The sequence below is a fragment of the Delphinapterus leucas genome, chromosome 5 (genome assembly GCF_059928025.1).
Source record: "Delphinapterus leucas isolate spDelLeu-1000000601 "Yukka" chromosome 5, BTC_Dleu_Yukka2, whole genome shotgun sequence".
Taxonomy (NCBI): Eukaryota; Metazoa; Chordata; class Mammalia; order Artiodactyla; family Monodontidae; genus Delphinapterus; species Delphinapterus leucas.
This window is the reverse complement of record NC_143133.1, coordinates 49,351,380-49,375,615: the sequence shown is the minus strand read 5'-3', so window position 1 is coordinate 49,375,615 and position 24,236 is coordinate 49,351,380. Positions and strand designations below refer to the sequence as shown.

General features: G+C 37.9%; 2 pseudogenes; both read right to left on the bottom strand.

The window, feature by feature from the left end:
- Window positions 1-24,236, bottom strand: part of LOC111171607 (cytosolic beta-glucosidase-like) — a 151,309-nt pseudogene that overhangs the window by 88,382 nt on the left and 38,691 nt on the right.
- Window positions 19,484-19,600, bottom strand: LOC115801987 (U4 spliceosomal RNA; annotated as a pseudogene).

Genomic DNA, 24,236 nt, shown 5'->3' with positions numbered 1-24,236 from the left:
GTAACTAACACAACACTGTAAATCTACTTCAATTAAAAATTATAAATTTATATGTTCATATTAAAAAAAAAGAAATTATTTTATTTGCTTGTATGTAGATCAACTCCACTTGAATACAAGCCCCCTGATAATAAGGGCCTTATCTATCTAATTTATCTCTGGATCCCCCAAATCCTGGGACAATCCCAGAAATTTAGTAGAGACTCAATAAATAGCTGTTGAATGAATGAACAGATTTCAAAAGTATTCAATATAAGTAAAGAAATTGGACCCAATGGCTGCCTTAGTGCTTCTCCAGACCCATCAGTCTCACAAGTCTAGGAAGAGAGACCCACTGATCATGCACAAGGGCTCAGCATCGGTCCCAGAGTGTGGGTTACAAGGGCAGTGAGCCAGGGGCGTGGCACATTAAGGAATGCTCAGTTGGGGAGTTTGCTCTAAATTTCTGACATAGTCCGTGGGAATACGCAGCTACCCTTGGCTCTCAGCTGATTCTCCCAGCACTGCCTGTGTGAGAGAGAGAGTTTTTGGATGTGGCAGAGTTCAGAAAAATGTTATTAAGTTGGACATGTTCTGCCTTAGAAACCAATGCCAAGAAGATGCTGGGTCTAACCTAACAATGACTGTCAACTTGGAAGAGACTTTCTGAGGAAAGGCTGATATTAGTTCTTCATTTGATTGTATGTCTAAGAGTATGGAGGGAAACTAAGCAAAGAAAAGAGAAGCTGTCCTGTTTTGAGAGGTTGTGAATACAACTAAATTCATATGTAGAATTGTATTGCATTCAAAGTTTGCATAGAAGCAGGGTCCCTTTATCTCTCTTTTTTTTAACTTATTATCTACCAATTTTAAATATAATAATTTAGATTTTTGCATGTGTTTCATTCATTCAATCATTAATTTATTCATTCCTCAAATACATATTTATAGAGAAACTACTATATGCTGGACTTACAAACGTTAAGATAAACATTGTCCTTGTCCAAAGAAAACTTAAATTTTAGTTGGGACTACAGACAAATTCATAAGCAATTATCATACAATGTTATTATTAAAAATAAAGTACAGAATGCTATTTAAACATATGATAAGGAGTCCTTATCCCAAACTGAGGGCATCTGGAAATACATTCAGAAAGCAATGTAGCATAATGGTTTAAAAAGTGAACTATGGTGACAGGCTACCTAAGTTCTATCCCAAGGCCTTCACCCACTAGTCTGGTGACCTCGGGCAAGTTACTTTATCTCTCTGAATTATCTTTCCTTGCCTGTAAAATGTGGACAATAATAGAAATGTATCTCAATAACTGTTGTGAGAATTTAATGAGTTGATAAATCGAATATGCTTCGAACAGTTCTTGGCATAGTTAGCTATCATCCTAATAATGATTATTATTGTCATGAGTGACATCTAAGCTGATTTTCAAAAGATGAAAATAAATGACCCACATAAGGCAAGGAGGAGTGATCCAGGAAGAGAAGAAAGGGAAACAGATGTGCAAAAGTCTAAAGGAGGAATGGAAATAAACAAAGCCCACCCAAATGTGAGCAGCTTACTTATTCCAAGTTTGTTGTAGCAAGGAGTCAGCCATTATCACTTGCATTTGGCAGATAATTAAAGGCTATCAGGGAAGCAGGAAAGCTTTATTATTAAAAAAAAAAAAAATGGGGGAGGATTCAGGTACTTTTGATTGAAGGTTGTTGGCACAGGGAGGCTGGAGGTAGGCTAACTAGAACAAGGGCATCCCAGGCAATCGGTTTGGGAAGCATATTTGGCTTTTTCCGGTTGGTTCTAAGTTCAAAGTAGGGGACAGAAGAGCAAAAACTAGAGAAGCTGGCAGTTGTTGACCACATTCTGACTATTCTAGGCCAACTGCTGCAGTGGGTGTCGTTTGGCTTCCTGAGCTTCTCTTGTGGATCAGAGTTCTATTGTCATGTATGGCCTGGCTTTTGTTTGTTTGTGTATTCATTCTCTTCTGGGAACTGCAAGTTCACCATAAGGAGGGTGTATAGCTCAGCAGAAGAGCAATAAGAATAGTGAGAGGTAAGCAGGGTAAGCAGAAGCCAAATTATGCAAGGTCATGTGTTGTCTGCCTATCTGTCTGTAAGAGCGGGTAATTTTTAACAACAGCTCGCTTATTTTGCAAACATGAACATAATGTGAATCGTGCATAACAACTCCATACTTGGAAGGCCCTTTTGTATGCCATTACTCTCTGGGTGGACATAATAAGCTACCACCCCCACCCCAGCCCCACAAGATGTCCATGCAGTAATCCATAGAATATGTGAATATGTTACTTTACTTTTTATGTTACTGCAAAGGGACTTTGCAGATGTAATTCAGGTTAAGGATCTTGAGATGGGAAGATTTCTCTAGATTGTTCAAGTGGGCCCAATCTAGCTGCATGAGTCCTTAGAAGTGAAAGAGGATGGCAGAAGAGTGGATCGAAGAGATGCAGCAACAGAAGAAGAGGCACAAGAGATGGCAGCATGAGAGGGACTCAACCTACTATTGCTGGCTTTGAAGATGGAAGAAGGGAGCTACCAGCCAAGAATGCAGGTAGCCTCTAGAAGCTGAAAATGATCCTCAGCTCACAGTCATCAAAGAAATGGAGACTTCAGTCCTACAACCACAAGAAACTGAATTCTACCAACAAACTAAATGAGCCAAGAAGCAGACTCTCCTTTAGATCTTTGAAAAAGAATTGCAGCCCTGTTAAGCACTGTGGTTTCATCCAGGAGAGACCTGTGTCAGAGTTCTGACCTACATAACTCTAAGGTGATAAGTTTGTATTGTTTTAAGCAAGTAAGCTTGTAATAATTTGTTGCAGCAGCCAAGGAAAACTAGTATACCCACCAAAGTTTATAAAGCTTTTCTTTCCTCTCTCACTAAAAGAGCACTCTGCCATCCCATCTCTGGGCCTCTGCAAGCCCACATTTCCTCACTTGTAAAATGGAATATCCAAAGATTTGTATGATGCGATCATCTTGGTACTGGACTGTGTTAAGGTTTTTATAGCCCACGCCTTCCATTGGCTTTGAATATAAAAATAATATCAGCTTTAATGTTTTGCATTCATACTATATGTACATAACATCACACATTTTGTTTAATCCCCGCACTAAGCACAAGAGGTGGGCATTTTTAGTCTCAATAAACATATGAAAAAACTGAGATTCAGAGAGTGAGTACCGGACATAAAGCGACAATGTTGTCAGATGGCACAGCCAACATTTGAAGCCAGTCTGTCTCACGACAAAGACTGAGCTGTTCCCACTACAACATTCCCCTTCTCACGCAAATGTTTCAGATCCAGAAACATGGTGATAGTGTTTCCCTAGCCTTAATAATCACCACTTTGGAGCTGATTCATAATATCAGGGTTTTTTATTTTTAATTTCTGGAATAATCAATGATTTATAAGCATCATTAGATACGGCACTATCATTAATGACGGCGATCAATGTAATTCAAACAACATGATGATCTGCAACTGAATTGAAGTCAAAAGTTTTTAAGTAAAACTTTGTTTTACTCGTCAACATGGCAGAGCAACAAAGCATTGCATACTTAATATTTATCGTCCCAGAACTGAGCACTTTACTTCTGGTCTGTACAGTTTATTCGGTGTTGTAATGAAACTTTCCCATGAGGCAGTGGAGTGAGGCTTTTAAGAGCAGAGCTCTGGAGTCAGACAATTCAGTCAAGGGACTGTGGACAAATCACGTGGCCTCCCTACACCCACGTTTCCTCATCTGTAAAAGAGGAATATTAATAGTGCCACCTCAGGAGTGTTTAAGCTTTAAATGAGAACAATAGAGAGTGCTTTAGCTTTATCAGACTCATACAATTCAGGGTAACTAATTCTATGCATAAACATGTATTTTTAAATGATCATCTGTTACTAACCTAGGGAGCATGAAACCCCGAGAGGTCATTTGGACCCTGTTCTGCATCTGGATATTTAGGGCTGGGTTATTTTCAGTATTAAAATCTCCACAGCCTTCTTTCATAGTTACTACATCATCTCTGTTTTAATTAAACCCACTTCTTATTTGATCTTTGAAAATATGAAGCATATTTAAGTGAAAGGTCTTTTGGAAATAGGGAAAAGAAGCCCACTCACATTAACTCAAATGTAAAGGTGACATTAGAGGTAGAAGGCTGGTTAGTATGTGATGCAGTGGACATTATTGGAAATGAGTGATGTCAGATACCCAATGACAGTAAAAAAAATCACACTGGAACTTCAAGGAATTAAAGCTGGGAGCTGAGAAAATCTTGCCTCTCAGGAAAGACTGATGTCTCCCATCCCAACTTCTCTCAACACATCTACTCCATTCCTCTCCTGCTCAAAGAACCAGCTTCCTTTGTGCATCCAATTTGCTATGGTCTCAAAATGGCCATCCCATCTGCCAATGCCACCTCATAACCCTAGTGCCTACCACCCACCAACTCAGCCTCTCAGCTCCTCAATTCCAAACATCCCTGAGAGAGGAAGGCAGTTGAGCAGGATTATCTTTTTAAATGAAGTTAAACAAATTATATGTCACAGGAAAATAAGTCTTTCCCTCATCCAGTCAGCTGTGGCCAAGAGCAGAGCAGGATTATGTAGAACAAAGAAATGGGGAAATTTGCTTAGAAGGGGATGTGGCTGAAACTTGCAAAGATGATGTCTCGGTCCATAAAATAACTACACTGGAACTCTCCTAGTCAAACTGTAAATGTCTTAACATAGAATTAATTTTGACCAAGTGCCCACCATGTGTCAAACACATAACTCTCTAGGTTCACTCCCTGCTAGACCCACACCACCTATTTCTCTCACTGACCTATCTTCTCTTGACAAACTGACTGTGTTAGTTTCCTATTGCTGCGGTAATAAATTACCACAAATGTAATGGCCTAAACCAACACCGAGTTATTATCTTACAGTTCTGGGCATCAGATGTCCAAAATGGTTCTCACTGAGCTAAAATCAAGATGTCAGCAGAGCTGTATTCCTCCTGAAGGCTCTCAAGAAGAATCCATTTCCTTGCCTTTTCCAGCTTCTAGAGGCTCGTGGCCCCTTCTTCCATCATCAAAGCCAGCACTGAAACACCTTGTCTCCTGTCTGACCTCTGCTTCAGTCCTTATATCTTCTCTCTCTGGCTCTGATCCTCTTTCCTCCCTTTTTTAAGGATCTGTGTGATTACAGTGGTACCATCCAGATAATCCAGGATAATCTTCCCATCTAAAGATCCTTAACTTAATCACATCTGTAAAGTCCCTTTTACCATGTAAGATAATATATTCACAGTTTCTAAGAATTAAGACATGGACACTTTGAGGGGCTATTATTCAGCCTACCTCACTGCCCAACTTAGAGTAGGAGATTAATAAATGTTTCTTTAGTTATTTACTTAACTACCATTCCTGCTAACTGTGCTCATGTTTTAAATCTTAAAGTGCAAAAGAAATTCTGCATAACCATTCCTTTTCCTTTTTATTTCCAATACTTGGGTCTTTTGCTAATCACCTGAAACTTACATTTGCGGCAGATATGAAAATGCACTTGAACAGTTGAGAAATACAGAAAAATGTGATTTCAGTTGCCAGCTCAATCTCTTCTTGTTAAACCTCAAAAACTTGACATTTGAAAGAGAAAGACTGTGTAACAGTGACATTTTGTAAAATATTCTTCCAGCTTGGGAACACAGGATTTTACTTACAAGTTTCTAAATGTCCTCTCATCAAGCTTTAAAATAGGGAGTCAAATACAAAAACAGGAGTTTCTTGGAAAAGATAGTGACAAGGGTTCTCTAATTCTTTACATGCTCTTTGAGAAAACAAATGATGGCCTTTCTGATCTAAAACAGTTCCAATTGCTTCAACAGATCACTGCACAAGAATGAGCAACCACTTACCGAAATTCTGCCTACTGGAAGCACTTCCACTGCCCTTTTGTTCATAGAAAAGTCTGTAATGTTAATCAGCTATGGGCTTTACAAAAGCTGGTGCCAAACATGAAAAGCTTAGTGCTGGGAGCACGTGATCCCCACGTGAGAATTGCACAAGTGAATCCTTCACGTTGTCCAGGTGGCCCCAGTGACTCCAGCCACCACCACCACTACCCTCTAGCTTTTCTGCTGCCCTGCTCTTGCATTCCTGATCTACAGTGAGCTCCATGAACTCCTGTGTATCTTAAGTTGGTGTTAAATAACTGGATATGTTGGCGTATTGGTACAGGTCCACAATCCTTTATATGAAAATCTTGGCAGCCATGTGTTCAGAATTTGAGGATTTTTAGAAAAGAAACAGAGTACATATTATGTATTAAGTTTAACACCCCCAGTGGGTGTGGGTCAGTATCCCTTAATATTTCTGCAGTAAAACAGATAAATAATCTCACCAAGCAAAATGAACTGAGATGATAAAAAACTTTCCCATCAACTCAGGTCAGCTTTTGCTGCTAAATCTGTTTTAGAAAGCTTACTAACTTACTAAACCTAAACTTACTAAAAAGGATTCAATATTCAGAACCTTTTGGATTTTAGAACTTCACATAAGGGATTATGGACCTATATTACAAGTTGGTGGGGTTTTCTTTTTTAATTTTTATGTTGTTTACGATCCAAATGGAAGCTCAGTTAAAAACTCCAAACTGCTAGAATCATACGCTAGAACAGTGGAAAGAGTTTTAGTAATTCAGTGCTTCCACCTCATGTTACCAAAAGGGAAATTGTAGCACAAAGAATACTAGTGGTTTGGTAAGGTTGTAAATGTCTCTGGATCCTACTTTTTGACATCAGACAGACCTAGGTTGAACTCAGCTCTAACTAAATTTGTCATCTTGGCAAATTTATGCCCAGCCTTACACCCCAGTTTACCATGATTCCCTCTGTTTAGGGAGGGCCCTCTTTCACAGGGCTGTTCGGAGCATTAAATTTGCAAAAGCAGGTGCAGTGCTTGGCATAGTAAGTTGCACATACTACATGCTCAATAAAAGGCAACCATTACTGCCCTTAGAGTGATCTGTATGGTTATTATTGACCTAATTGAATTAAATTCAGTTAAGTGTTTACTGAATTCATCCCTGCAAGACACTGTTCTAGGCCACAGGGGTGAACAAGACAGAATCATCTCCTTTTTATCCTGTAAAAAATTCCAGGGATTCTCTTATCTTCATTATGAGTATGTAGACAGAGTCCCTGACACACAGTAGACACTTAATATATGTTTGTTGGGTTGAATTAAACTCAAAGTGCTCACAGTCTAGCAGGGGAATTAATAATGCCAAGAGCAAAGAGTGTAAGAAAGACCCTAAGAGTTTTTCAATGTGCTATGGGAATTTTTTTTTTAAGATTTCTTTTGTCTTGGAATAGGGAAAGACTCTAAAGAAGAGGAAACATTTGTGCTAGCCCTTAACAGTAGAATAAACATTCAGCAGGTATAGTTGGGAGTTTTTGTAAAAGGCCAACGCAGGCAGGAGGAAGAGCTTGGGAAAATTTCTACAAAGGTGGAAAATCGCATAGCATGTTTAGTAAGTAATGGGTTATGTGCTTAGGGCCTTGCGTGGAGGAATTGCATGGACCACATGCATGGGTGATTCAGCCTAGAATGCTTCAGAGGTGAATTAAGACTAAGTCAAAAACTGGAATGATATATGAAGGAGTTTAAATGACAAAAAAGAATTTTTTATCTTGCTTTGCTCTAGCAGGAGATGATGCAAGCCACCATGACTTGGGCCAAGCTTGCAGAAAATTGCTGTGGTGGCATTTTGTATGAAGGATTAAAGGACAAAGAAAGAGAGCGAAAGTAGGTATAACCATCAAGGGTATATCAAAAACATCTAAACCAGGGCAGGGACAGAGAAGAAGGCTAGAAGGGGAGAAGTTAAAAAGGCATAAGAAGAATGGATCATATTTGGCAACCAATTAGATGTAAGAAGCAAAGAAACAAGAAGATTCAGAGATTACTCTTAGTTTTTAATCCTTGAGGGTTATGATGGTGCCAGAGAAAAGAGAGGGTACAGATGATGGATTAGAATGGTGGGAAATTAAGAGTTAACTTTTAAACTGAATAACAAATTACCTACTGTTCAAAGTCAAAAAATAAAACTGGCAGGTGATGCCAAGAAAGTAGACCTTCAACAAAGAGTGGTTAAAAAAAGAGGCTAATGTCTTTAGAATCAAGTCATGAACCTGCTAATCTTGCATTGTCCTTACCTGGGGGAGGCTACTTTAAGGCCATGTGCTACGGGTGAGTGCATAAATTGTGGTTCCATTTCACAATGCAGAGATTTCCCCACCTTACTGTGCAAGTGCACAAGTCCACCTAGGAACTGTTATCACAGGTTGTTCTTACTACGTAGGAAATCAGATAACTTACTCAAAAAGAACCCCTCAATATCTATGCCGGCCCTTTGGGCTGGAGGTGTAGCAAGGCAAGCAGGTGACTTCATGCACAACCTTGCAGTTGTGAGATGCTGAAAGTACATGCCTCTCAAATTTTCCACGTTAGGTCCCTCCTTGCCTCACCTAGTCCCAACCCTGGGAGTAATGTGAAATCTTTTCCAGAACAAAGGAGCCATAACGGTTCTTTACTAAGAAGTCTTTAAATTGTGATGCAGGGGTTACAAAGCTTTTCCTATAAAGGACCACATAGTAAACATTTCAGGCTTTGCATGCTGTACGGTCTTTGCCCCAACTATTCAATTCTACCATTACACTGGGAAAGCAACCAACTATACGTAATGAACGGGCACGGTTGTATTGCAATAAAACTTTATTTAAACAAAATAGGAATCAGGCCAAGTTTGGCCTCAGGTCATAGTCTGCCAACCCTGTTGTGTGGAAGGAGCTAGCCAGACCTTAGGCTTAAATTCCAGATCCACCAAAAAATACAAATTTACAAAATATCTGGATTTGAACATGCACCTCTGTAAAATGTGATACTTATATCTTCCTCATTGATTTGTGGGGTTTAGAGAAAATGTATGTAAAATGCCTTATAAATAAGGACAGTAGTCTTTTTCATTACAAGGCATAATATGAATAATAACTAACACTGAATGCTTTTACACTATACCAGCTACAACTGTGTAAAGCACTTTAAAAGATTATTTCACTTAATCTTCCAACAACACTCTGAAGTAGGAGCTATTACAGTATCCCTTTCTACTCATGGGGAAACTGAGGCACCAAGCCATGCCCAGGAGATGCTTACATAGATAGTGTGATGTCGCTGGCACTTAATCCCAAGTAAACAGATTCCAGGGGCTCTGGTGCTAACCTCTGTGTTAGTTAATTAGCTCCACTAATTCAGCTTCAATTGAAATGCTCAGAATCTTCTCAAGTTCCGCAGGGCTCTTCATGACTCATCCCAGCATAACACAACTGAAAATCGTTTATACAGAACTTCTGGAAATTCACCTTCAGGTCAACAGTCAAATAAACTCTTGCATAAATAAAACACTTATTCCAACCCCCTTCCTGCCCATCTATTTCCACCCCTCCCAACAAAGATCTCCAGTTGAGGGAAGCCATAATAGTCCTGAGAAAGCTAATGCAAACCCATTTCAAAAAATTTATCCTATAATCACTCTAAAAACTTGCAATTTCAAAGCAACACTGCAGAATAGAATCCTGGATTAATTATGCCAGGCTGTAGCAATAACCTTGAATTAAAGCTGCAACCTTCTATTTTTAAGAAACACTTGCCTTTCTGGTTGATGAAACCTGTCGTCCCATCAGGTAACAGACGTGACCAGGAAAGAGAGAAGCAGTAATGAGTCAATCCAAGCTGTTTGATACATTTCAAATCTTCCTCCCACAGAGTGTAGCTGCCACAAGCTACATCGCCAGTCTGGTTCTTGAAAACTCTGTCTCTTCCCTGATGGGTGAATGTGTCCCAGACACAAGGGCCTTTTCCATCTGTATCCCAGCCTCCTGAGAAAAAGAAGAAAATGAAACAGTTACACTCTTGACATCAAGAGGCATATGTGGAATGTAAATATTTGTCACCCAAAGAACATCCCTCATTAACTCAATGTATCATATTGGTAACTTTAAAATATGCCTTTAAAATAACATGCATGAGTGGGTTATGTGTTCAGCTGTCCTTGATCCCTGAAGCTGACTGGTGGCAAATGAAAAATTGTTGCATAATGCTGTGGCATAGCAGGCTTTCACGGTTCATTATCTGAAGATCTCCCAGCTGGTAGACAGAGGCAGGGCTCAGCTTATGAGTGTCTGAATTGAAAACACCTCCTCCTTGTGAACATTTCTCCTGGCCATGACTGACATGCCTTGTCCTTGTTGTGCACAAAGCAGTCTCGGGACCTTATCTTTGACCCCTGACACCTGAACCCTATCCTCCTGTCGTCTGACCATGGAGCCTGAGATGGTCTAGTCAACTATTGTGGAGAGGAGGTTAGTTTTTGCCATTGTTGGGATGATATTGGTATCCTACATTCATTCCTTCATACCTCCCTTAATTCAGCAAATGCAATGTGTCAGGCTCTACGCTAAGCACAGTGGCTATCATGGTGAACTCTGCTGTGCTCCGGGTCCTTGGAGAACTTACACGCAATTATAAAACAGCTAACGTAAGGACCATTGCGTGAAAGCCAGGGAGGGGCGTTTATCCAGATGTGGGCAGGAGTCCGAAGTCTCTTAGAGAAATGGCTTCTAGGCTGAAATCTAAAGGAAATGTTGACTCATCAAGGTGAATTTCTCAGAGGTGGGAGTGGGGGGAAAATTTAAAAAAAGAGGAGCCAGGGTCAGAATAAGCCCAGAGGTAAGAGAGAGTGTCACACATTAAAGGGACAGAAGGTAAAAAATTACATTAGATTTGAAATCCCTATTCACATAGAAATTTTGTTTAAAATTTAGAATCCATTTTATGGTATAAAGGGGTAATGTTAAAAATCTCATGACTCCCTAATTCTACTTCTAAGGGCATACGTTAGAGGAACGCTCATGTATTTTCACAAAGAGATTATATGAGATTATTGAGGCAGAGTTTTCTGTAATAACAAAATCCTGGAAACAACCACCTATTTCCTATCAACAGTAGAACAGATCATTAATTTTGGGTATATCCATAGAGAGGAAACAATAATCAGCTATTAAAGTGAATGAATCAGAGCAGAGATACCCTTCTTCTCTGGTCTGAATGTCTGTGTCCCCTCAAATCCAGAGGCTGAAATCCTAACACCCAATGTGATGGTATTAGGAAGTGCGGCCTTTGGGAGGTGCTTAAGTCATGAGAGTGGAGCCCTCCTGAATGAGATTAGTGCTCCTAAAAGGAGACCCCACCATGTTCCCTAGCTCCTTCTGCCCCGTGAGGATACAAGAAGTCTGTAATGTGGAAGAGGGCCCTCACCTGAGCATGCTGGCACCCTAATCCCCAACATCCAGCATCCAGAACTGTGAAGAATAAATGTTTGTTGCTTATAAAGCCCCCAGTTTATGGTATTTTGTTAGATCAGTCCAAATGGACTAAGACATCCTCAAAACTATAATATTAAACAACAACAACAACAAATCAAGATTCAAAAGAATGTATACAGGAATGAATACGGGGAGCACAGGAGATTTTTAAGGAAGTGAAACTACTAAAACTGTATATGGATTTTCCACTGTGCTGTGGGTCTGCTCCCCTAACCCTGACTTGTTCATGGGTGGACTGTATTCTGTATGATACTGTAATAGTGGATACATGACATTATACATTTGTCAAAACCCATAAACTATGAACTTTATTTAATACTAATGTATCAATATTCGCCCATCATTTGTAACCAACGTCCCACACTAATGCTAGATGTTAACGATAGGGGAAATTGGAGGAATGGGATATATGAGAACTCTGTACTTTCTGCTCAATTTTTCTATAAATCTAAAATTGCTCTAAAATATAAAGGTTATTAATTTTTAAAAGAATATATGCAGTACTTTTATCATGTTTTATGCAAAATATGTAAAACAAATCATGGATTTTCTGAACATATACCTATGAGGTAAACATACAACAGCATGCCTGGGGATGATCAATTCAGGCTGGTGGCTGCCTTTGGGTAGAAAATGGAGGGAAACGGAAACAAGGAGGAGCCTGAGGGCCCTTTGCATCTCTTATGTTTCACTCCTTAAGCTGGCTAACAGGTATATGAGAGGCTGTTGATTACATTATCCACAATCCTTTTTATATACCTAAAATAGTTCGTAATGACTTTCATGTAAGAAAGAAGTCACAGCTAGAGTAAATAGACTAAAGCAATTATAGAAAAGTTTTTTAGACCCTCATTTAGCATTTACTTACTCATATTTTTTGCACGATTCTAATAGGATTAGATGTAGTCTCCAGACCAACAAAAAGACAACCTGGGCTATAATTTACGGGAGAGAACCATGAGGAGACAGGAGAGGCTGCTAAAAGAAGGAGCTCTGACAAAAGCAAAAATGACAGTTGATATCAAGGTAGGGTACTAAAGATCTATACAAAGAAATCATGAATATTAAAAATTGTACTCTGGGGGCTTCCCTGGTGGCGCAGTGGTTGAGAGTCCGCCTGCCGATGCAGGGGACGCGGGTTCGTGCCCTGGTCAGGGAGGATCCCACATGCCATGGAGCGGCTGGGCCCGTGAGCCATGGCCCCTGAGGCTGCGCGTCTGGAGCCTGTGCTCTGCAACGGGAGCGGCCACAGCAGTGAGAGGCCCGTGTACCTCTAACTAACTAACTAAATAACTAAATAAATAAATAAATTGTACTCTGGAGCCATGTCAAATAGAGGCAAAAAGTTTTATACATCCCAATGGCTCTCAAGTTATGTCTGTATATAAGGTTTAGAGGGAGGAAGAAAAAGAATACTGGTATTCAATCTTAGAATGAAATAGGTATGAATATTAAAATGCAAGTTTGGCCAAGCATGGTGCTTATAGTTTGGGTTAATAGATTTACAATAAATGAAGAAGCTTAATCTCAGAGAGTTTAGGCATAAGCGTATTGGTAAATATTAACAAGTGGCTGTATGTTAAAAATGTATGCACCTATATGTATATATGTTTATTACAAATTTTACTGATATAAAGGATGTGTAATACACCATCTCCAAGCAATAATATGCAATGCTCTTTACTGTAAATTCCTTATAGCCAATTGATTCTCATACTATGCTTGTTTAGATTTTTGCCAAACTCTTATATCGGGAGCCAAACTGCAACGTACAATCTGACAAGTGTGAGTAGTCCTGTATCAGACTGTTGACTGATATCTTTGCTTAAATTAACAAGCACAATGAAAGGAAAATAACAAAGATGTACCAGAATTTCACTTGTTCATTAGTGACATGAGCAGCTTCTTTGCTGAACTGGATAATAGTTTTCAAACAGCGGAAGACTATTTCCTTGAATTTTTTGTCCTACTCACAATGTAACAGTTACAGACATGACACACAATCATTTACTCTGTATTATTAATATTTTTTCTATAACTTTCTTAGGTCCAGACAACCAACAAAACAATACATCAAATATTGACTTGTAGCACTTGCCAATATCTGTGGTATAAATACTTACACATGCCCAATTTCAAGCAACCAATGTGACAGCACTGAAGGCAGAGTTGCAAAGAGATGAGCAGTGGCACATCATTATATAGTATTTCTTCTACACAGATACAAGAAATCTAAACAGCTTCAAGGGCATAGCTAATAATAAACATAGTAAAATATTGAGGAAGTAAGGATTTTGAGTATTTATTACCCCTTTTTAATATAAATTATTTACTTATAAGTTTATGTAATTGAATTTTTAATGCTGGCTGTGTTTAAGAATCAGCTCATAAAATTGCTGAAAACTTAACAGTAGGCACTGGTGAGCCAGTACAAGCTGGCTTCACCACATCACTGATTGTGACTTGCCTAAGATCACACTCTTAGTAAGACGCAGAACCAAGATGTGTCTCCAGATCTGTCTGATGTTGAAGTCCAAATCCTTCCATTGGACCACACTGCTTTTAGTAATAATGACTGACTAATGAAGGAAGAGTCAACTGATGCCCGTGCTACTCAATTTATGAAGCCTAAGAAATGCATAACATGACCTACACATTTTGGAAAACAGTCCATCTGAAGTGCTTAAAACAAGTTTTGACAATTTCAAGAGGTAAATGTCATTTAGCAGGAAAACGTACTTATGTAGAGTAGTAGTAGTATACATTCTAGATGTATACTAGATGAGCATGTGTAAACAACATTGTTTCTATGAGAACTAGAATATGAATTGCAAAGTAACCATTATAAGTGAAATTTTGATTTAAAAATATACAGTGGCCTTTAAAAAAATAAAAATGTCTATAGTGGCCAGTACTTATTAGTACTTGAATGTAAATTTTCCTGAATGAATGATATTAATAACTCATTTGCTCATTAGGGATCTTCTCAAGATGTAATTATGTCCACATATTAAAAGTTCGTTGTTCTTTATGAGGAACAAGACTACCGTTTCCAGGCAGACTACATACCCTGAGCTATCCTTCAAACAACTACGATTGCCAGATGGAATATGGGAAATGTATTGTTAAATGTGCCATCGATCTGGCAGGGTGTTAGGGAACCCCAAATCAAAGTGAGAGGTAATTCAGAAGCATAAGTGAGTAGCGATATAGGCTTTTGTCCTGAGAGCATCGGAGAAGCCCAGATGATGTGAGCTTGCATTTTAATGGCCTGTGGGACAAAGGAGAAAAGAGACAAAGTCTAAAGCTCACCAAAATGGGAAGCCTGTGGTAAGATGCTCACATAAGTCTGATGATGCAAGGACTTCACATACAGTGCCAGAATAAACAACAAGCTCTGCCTAAGAAAGAGACAACAAAGCAGTTAGCCTGTGGGAGAGAAATTACTCCTTGATATTTGTAACCACAACTCAGCTCTCAAACCATTAATTAAGCGTGAGAATGGAAAAAGATTTTAGCAGACATACGAGCTCTCACAGGATACTGGGAAAACTTTTTCCTCTCATTGGATGTTACTAGAGGATAAATTTCTCCAAAACAATGATGTAAAACAAGAAAGAGAAAGATCCAGGATCCAGGAAATGAGGAATCTAGCAGAAGAAGTCTGTGGAATGATGTAGCTGTGCAGCAAACCCAAGGAGTAACCAGTCCATGGGAAACCAGCCTATTTCCCATAGCTATGGGAAATATTTCTTCAAGAATATTATACTACTAGAATATTTAGTTTGATTTTTTTCAAATTTTAAAAATTTACTAGAGAATTGTCAACATGCACAATACTACAGTGAAGCCCCACGTACCCCTGGTTCAGCTTCCGCAGTTTCCAACTTTCGCCAACCTTGTTTCATCTTTATCCCACACACGCTTCTTCGTTTAATCTACACACATTTCAGTATACCCTCTAGCTGACAAGAATATTTCTAATTGGGGTAAAATACACATCACACAAAGCTTACCACCTCAACCATGTTTAAGGGCACAGTTATGTGGCATTAAGTGCATTCACATTGTTGGACGATCATCACCATCTATCTCCAGAACTCTTTTCATTGTGCAAAACTGAAACTTTGTAACAACTTAGCAATTATTCCCATTCTAATTGTGCACGGGGGGGGGGGGGTGAAAGTGGGAAGGGAGAGGGAGAAAAAGTGGACAAATGGGTAAATCTTCATCTTTCACAGGGAGAAGTCAATAGATTATGCCTACAACAGGAAAAAAAAACACAAAAACTAGTAATATAAGCATGATATTTAAGATATAGAAGTCAATGCCAAAAGGATTAACCAAAAGAATTAAAAGGGATTTCCTCTAGAGAGAGAAACATGGAAGAGAACAAGGGATTGATGGTTTCTGAAAGTCTTGTTTTGACTCTTTAAATTAGTTTGCTATATTAACTTTAGTTAGCATGAAGATGAACTTAAGAAATTATATTAAACATTAGAAAAGATGGCATAGAAAATAGACATTAAATATGTGGATAATCTAAACAAGCTATTAAAGTATAAACCAATAAAATGTCTGTTTTGTGAGAATTAAAAAGAATAACTAGATAGAACTAAAATGCTGCCCACCCCCCCAAAAAAAAAATATATATATATATATATATATATATAAGCACCAAGGTAAGAAATCAGAGTTAAAGTGTTCTCAGATTCATATACTGTCTAGAAGGGGACTAACGATATTGATTAACATTTTACTTTGTTATATTTTATACTCAGGTTAAAATTTCTAGGGTAAGCACTTAAAGAAAAAAATGTAATTTCTTTTTAAAGACAAGTCCAACATATATATAGCAAGTCTGTGCCAGGCTCTGTTCTAAGCATTTTATATTGATGCTTTGCAACAATATTATGAGTAACTGCAATTATTATCCCCATTTTTGGGTAAGGAAACTGAGAAATGAAGAGGTTAAATTAATTTGCCTAGATCAGTTTGTACTAAAGCTGAGATTCTATCTCAGACAGTTGAATTCCAGAGCCCATGCTCTTAACCATTATGCTAAATGAGGAAAACTAAATACATTTAAAAGAGGGCAGGAAAATAATAAAAAGTAAACAAAGAAATAAGAAAAATAAAAGGATAAAATAAGATGGTATGACAAGATATATAATCACTTATAACAATATGTCAATGGGCTATACTCCCCAGATAGAAGACAGAGATTGTCAGACTATATATATATTTTAAATTCAGTGATATACTGTTAACCAACATACCTAAGACATAAGAATATAAAAACATTGAAAGTCAAAATATAGAGAAAGATATCCACCCCCCAAAAAAGCAAAGGACTTCAAGGAGGGCAAAAAAAGCACTAGAGATAAGGTGGGTCACCACATAGTAACAATGCTGTTTTAAATATGTATGCATCTAAGAATCTGGTTTCAAAACATGTGAAGCAAAATTGACACAACTGAAATGTAAAGTTGACAAATCCACCTCCATAACCCAAAACTCCACCTTGGGTTTTAATCAACCAACGTTCTAGCAAACATTTAAAGAACAAAACCAATAAACTCTACTCTTTCATGAATTATTCCAAAAAATAAGAAAGAAAGAATTCCTCAACTCATTTCACATGGTTAGAATAACCTTGATACTAAAACCTCTCTCAGCAGCTGAAACAAGAGAGAATAAGTATAGCATTTATTAACAAACTTGACCTAATTGATATATATGACATTGCACAATAATGAATGCTACAATTGAAAAATATACGTTGTTTTCATTCAAACAAAAACATCATGAAAGCTGAGCACAAATTGGTCCATAAATAAAGTCGCCGTAAATTTCAAAAAGCTGGAGAAATACAGATGGCAATCTCTGACCAATAATATTAGAATTCAATAACTAAAGAACATCAGCTTTTTCTTTCAAAAATCTGAAAAGGAACATCAGAATAGCTTAAAAGCAAAGATGGCATAATAGGGACTTCCCTGGTGGTCCAGTGGTTAAGACTTCACACTTCCACTGCAAGGGGCATGTATTCAATCCCTGGTCCAGGAACTAAGATCCCGCGTGCTGTGTGGCAAAGCCAAAAAAATTTTTTTCTTAAATGCTAGGGCATGCTAACACACATATATGAAATCTAAAACAAAAAAGAAATGGTTCTGATGAACCTAGGGGCAGGACAGGAATAAAGACGCAGACATAGAGAATGGACTTGAGGACACGGGGAGGGGGAAAGGTAAGCTGGGACGAAGTGAGAGAGTAGCACTGACATATATACACTACCAAATGTGAAACACATAGCTAGTGGGAAGCAGCTGCATAGCACAGGGAGATCAGCTCGGTGCTTTGTGACCACCTAGAGGGGTGGGATAGGGAGGGTGGGAGGGAGACGCAAGAGGGAGGGGACATGGGGATATATGTATACGTATAGCTGATTCACTTTGTTATACAGCAGAAGCTAACACAACATTGTAAAGCAATTATACTCCAATAAAGATGTTAAAATAAATAAATAAAATGTAAAAAAATGCTAGGGCTAAAATAATAAAAAATTAATTAATTAAAAAGTAAAGAAGGCATAATAGTGGTCAACAGAAAAAACTAAATCACAAACAATAGTAAAACACTGTGATATCTAGTTAATGCATGCATTAGAAAACAAACAAGACTTATAGCTAAAAAATTATTAAAAGAGTTATAGCTAAAAGCCAAAAGAATATATAATGGAATTATAAAAAATAATCTGAAAAAGAGATAAAAAGAGGGGAAAGAGAATAAAGACAGATGAAACAAATAGATAACAAATAGCAAGATGGTAGATTTAAACCTAACCATATAAATAATATCACTGAAGATGAATGAATCTAAACAACCCAAGTGAAAGGCAGAGATTATCAGATCGGTTAAAACACCAGACTCAGCTATATACTGCCTATAAGAAACCCACTTTAAATATAAAGACAAAAGAAGGTTAAAAGTGACAGGATTAAAAAGATATACCATGCTAACACTAATCAAAGAAAACTGGAGTAGCTATATTAATACCAGGGTAGATTTCAGAGCAAGAATATTACCAGGTATAAGGAAAGCCATTTAATAATATTAAAAGGGGTCAATATATTCAGGGGATTTACAATCCTAAATGTTTATTCACCTAATAACAGAGATTCAGTATACATGAAGCAAATACTGACTGAACTGCAAAGACAGATCCACATTTGTATTTGGATAGTTCAATTAAAAAGACCAATAAGATTATAAATAAATGGACAAAAGATGTGAATAGTTCCTTCACAGAATGAGAAACACATGGCTAGTAAACATTTAAAAACACATAGGAGATCATTAAAAAACAGGGAAATGCAAATGAAAACCACAATGAGATACTATTCTACAACCACACAGTTGGCACAAATTTAAAAGTTGGGCAATATCAAGCATTAGAGAGATTGTTGCAAAGCAAGAATGTTTATACAATGCTGGTAGGAGAACAATACAGAAATACCTAGTAGAGTTGAAGAAGCACATATATCAAAACCCCATAATTCACATACCACCATATATCCTGTTTCTACAAATGTAGACCAGGAGACATATATAACCATGACTGCAAAGCAGCAACAAAAACCATCACTGGAAACAGCCCAGATTTCCTTTGTCAGGACAACAAATCAATGAATGAATGAATAAACTATGGAATAGTCATACAATGAAAGACTATACAGGGGTAAGAATGAATGAATCACATCTGTATCACCATGCATAAATTTCCCAAATATAATATTGAGAGGGAAGAAGCAAAAAATACACACAATGTATTTCCATTTATACAATGTCCAAAACATGTAAAGCTAAACAAGAAATTGTTCAGCTATATAGTCTCCCATGATAAAATCATAAAGAAAAGCAAGGAATGAATAAATGCAAAACTCATCTTAGTGGGTACCTCTGGGAAAAGGGGTAGGAGAAAGTACTGAAGAGGGGGTCCTAGAAATATGGTGAGTATGTGGATATCAGTTTTATTTTTGATTCTCTACACAGAAATTATAAATGTTTTTTGCTATTGTTTTTTGGGAAAAGTTTTCAATTAGCAATAATCGTGCCTCGGATAAACATCATTGGCTACGATACTGCCACTGCACAAAGCCTGCTATTGTTTTTTGAACAAACAAATCTTATAATACATTTCATTGTTCATAATAAGGGCCATTTACTGAGCCTTGGCTTTCTATCACTCCTATATCAAAAACTTACATCGGCCATCTCATTCTTCCCCCATGACAACCCTTAGAAGATGTACTACTATTACTAATAAGAACAAAAGTATAAAGATTGAGTAACTTTCCAATATCATATAGCTAATAACTGTGACTATCAAAACATGATACCCCAGTCCTACCCTTACTGACATCAACAGTTTAAACTCCTGCATTACTTACAACTTAGGTGAGTCTAGGACAAAATGAAATCTTTCTTTGTGAATTAATGTTTCGTTCCACCTCTACAAATTTCCCAAATAATAGCTGCAATATCTACCTTCCTTTGAGGATCTCACAGTCTAGTTGGTATCAGACAAAGTCTTAGACTACATTAAGATAAGAGCTATATTAAAATCATGTAAAAGCACTACGGGAGAACCAAGAAGCAAGCACTCACAAGCTACTTCCGTCATTGGGAGGCAGGTAGACTTGCCCACGAGAAAACATTTTAAGGCAGGTGCTGAAAGATGAGTAGGAGTTATAACAGTGGCTCTGATGAGGGAAAAGCAAACGTGTAATTCGGTGGCAATGGTGGGGGTGAATTGCAGAAAGAAGGCACTAGAAGCCCAAAGACCAGTTAGCAGGTTGTTGCAATATTTTTGGCAAAAATGACAAATTCCTGTATTTTGCTTTTTTAGTAATTTGGAAGAAAATAAAATTGTCTCTGAAATTCTTACCATATGAGGACACAGAAAGGATTCCCACAAAAAAATGTAAACTATTGACATTACCTACAAATCAAAATATCAAAAACTTCCAAGGCTGCAAAGGATTATGGAAAGAGCACAGGCTCTAAAGCTGGCATAGAGGAGTTTCAGCTCCATCCCTACTTGTCTTCTCTGTATATGAAGTGAGAGGGTAATATCCACTTTGTAGGGTTCTCATAAAGATCAACTGAGCCAAAGCCAAAGTGTCTACAGGGCGTGTGGCAGATAGTATGTGTCCAGCAAGTGTTAGTCTTCTAGTCTTCTAGACTCAATGCAATAAATACTAACTAAAAATTTACACAAAAAGTGACCATTTGCTCTTTTTCCTTCTTTCTGTGGCCAGCTCTTGATGCCAGAGTACACATGTAGGAAGCACTGTAACTCATATTTGCAAACTTGCCTGTGATGAAGATTCAGTGTCTGGACCTGCATGATTGGGTCTGCGGGGCCCTCGGCTACCTGGTTTAGAAGCCGTCATTACAAATGGTGTCATGTCACTTTCACTTTTTCCATGACAATGCCGTTTGTGAGGACATAGATCTATACAGACCTCAGTCCTCTGCACAAAGAAAATCACGTCAAGCAAAAACTAAATAAGTGTCTGACGTGTGTATGTGTGTATATATACTTTTCCTTCAAAACCCCAAAATGACATTACTTTACAACCTCTTCTCAAGAGCATTCTCTAACTCTTCACGATCACACCCTCCTCAGGGTACACACTGGACAAATAACACATGGTGTCGAGTCAACATTAAAAACATCTTTTACCTCCTTTGCACTTTGAGCTCTGTCAAGGCAGGGTCCAGGTGTCACTCACTTATTTTTGTTTCTCCAGTAGCAAGAATGGCATATGGGAACAGTGTGTGCTTTGGAAAATGCTTTTTGTGTGGCACGCTTAACATAAAATAGGAATATTGATGTTTGCTATGTCATTGCTTCACAGAAATGTGGAAAAGGTGTCTCCGTGTTTGTAAGTGATTGCAAATTCTTTACTTGAAAGAGGAAATATAGGACTTCCCTCGTGGCACAGTGGTTAAGAATCCACCTGTCAGTGCAGGGGACATGGGTTCTAGCCCTGGTCCGGGAAGATCCCACATGCCGCAGAGCAACTAAGCCCGTGAGCCACAACTACTGGGCCTGTGCTCCAGAGCCTGCAAGCCACAACTACTGAGCCCACGTGCCACAACTACTGAAGTCCGCGCTCATAGAGCCCGTGCTCCACAACTAGAGAAGCCACCACGATGAGAAGCCCACGCACGGCAACGAAGAGTAGCCCCCGCTCGCCGCAACTACAGAACGTCTGCGCGCAGCAGCAAAGACCCAACGCAGCTGAAAATAAATTAATTTTTTTAAAAAACAGGAGACAGTTAAAAATTCAAGTAATTGCCATTCAAAAATTGTGACCTGATGTACTTTCAAATGAAAACATTTATATATTTTTGCAACTAACATTCATTAAGAATATTAGACGTAACTATTCTATGTGAAACTTTGAGGTTGTGGAAAGCAAAGATTCCCTGATCTAGAAACAGTGCCCTGTGCCTGAAGCTAATTCAGAAGGGATGAGGGCCCCAAAAGTGATAAGAAAAACCACCATACCAAGTAGAAACGCATTTCACTATCACAACACAGGAGGATGGAGGGTTCCAGAAGGATGTCTCCAAGAAAATAAAAACAAAAGAAACGGATGAAGTATGTGATGTGTTTGAACATGTCAAGAAGTAATTTACATTTCTGGCAGACAGTGTGGGGGTGAATTAGTGAAAGAATCACAGAATAGGAAGCCAACAACAACAAAGTATTAACTCTCAGGCCAAAATAAAAACCGTACAAGAAAAGAAAGTCATAGGATGTTAGGCTCACTTGCACACAATATTTACATAAAACTGTGATGCAAAAACTAAATGATAATTTAAAAAAAATTGGTTTAATTCCCAAATACTCACATTAGAAAATGGAGAAGAGGAAGTTTGCTTTGTGAGCAGATACTGTAAGCAGGCCTAAAAAAAAACTAATCTGACCTAATAGGAAGTCAATATGTTATATTTTCAACTAGAACATCAAATAATAGCTGTACATGCATGCTCTTTAGAAACATAAAGTAAATCCTAGAAAAAGTGAAAAGGCTCAAAAGCATCGGCTTTGAGGAAAATAAATAAGAAGCAGAGAGGAGTGACATAAAAGACCTTTTTTGTTGTTGGGTATTATAACTCTCACAGTACTATCTGAGTTTTTAAACTATGCACGTATGTTACTAAGATAAAACTAAAAGTTAAGTTAGAAAAATAAAGATAATAAAGAGAAGGAAATGGTAGACCTAGGTCCCAAACTAGTCAGCACCTGTTTGCAGGTAGGAGGGCATGCCACGGAAGGAGGCATGTGGAAACATGCACGTGTGCTTTTGACTGTGCCAGTGACTGGGATGCTGCTGCTATTTAGTGACAGGGCCAATAAGAGGTCCTGCTAAGTACAGAGCAGCCACACACACCAAGGAATGGCCAGAACAACTGCCAGTGGCACCTCCACTGGAAAACACTGCAGGAGATGGGAAAAAGAGTAAAGAAACATACAATGAGAAGGGGAAACGGACAGAAGAGAGGGAGGACAAAGCAAAAGGAAACTATCACATTAGAAGATATAAAATAATAAAATGGCAGAAAAAAGTTGAACCATATTGGTAACCATAAAAATTTTAAATCCATTAAACAGTCCTGTTTCACCAAAGGTAAAGATTAAGAGGAAAAAAATATTTACATGTAAGTACTGATAAAAAATAAAGTAGATTTAGTAATATTAATATGATATAAAAATGAATACAAGGAAAAAGCATCAAATAAGACAAAGAATAGTAAGCTCATATTAATAAAGCTTATAGCCCACCAAAACTATAGAGTAATCATGAACTTTTGTGCATCTAACAACAGAGTTTTGAAATATACAAGAAAAAAATCTGCTACAAATGCTGGGATATACTGAAAACTTAATTAAGACAGTGAGAAACTCTCTCAGAAATTGAAAAAGAAAGAAAGAATTTGGTTAATATAGTTTATAAGCTTATTCTCTTATGGACAGAAGTCTATGTATGACTTTACACATATAGGTAAATATGTATGTGTGTGTATATATACATATGAAACACACACATGAACGAGAGAAACAAAGATTGGTAATCAGCAATAGAAAATTATTTTCAAACACGCTTGAAGTATTCACAAGTATTAGAACACATGCAGGCTACATTCTCTAACAATTAAACTGAAGAAGAAAAGAAGGAAGGAAGGGAGGGAGGGAAGGAAGGAGAGAGGGAGGAAGGGAGGAAGATTTTTAACAACCAAAGAATAAGCCAATCTATCCATTTGGATTTTATTTAAAATTCTAACTAAATCTTGGAGTAAACAGAAAATAAAGCAGAATGGTTTTTGAGGAAAAATGTGTTATTAAAATTATCTTAAGAAACGGAAAAAACCTGAAAACAAACATCTTTAATGCAGCTAAATGCTTCTATAAAACAGACTTTTCCTCAACAGATGGGAGCTGAGGCTGAATAGAGAAAGTGATGGGCTGGGGGAGATATGCATTTGTGGTACTCAGATACTGCCCAGTACTCAGATACTGGGGAGGTCTCTGGAAGCCACAGATGTGTCCATGAGAAAAAGAATCATCGAAATATCTGTCAAAATCGGACGTTGTGAAGCCAACCTAAGAACTTTCCTTTTCATTACCTTGCCTTCAACCAGGTCAACCAGGTTTAACTAGGTCAGAAGCTGTGATGAACAATCGGAAATCAGAGAAGCAGGGAAAAAAAGAAGATGAAC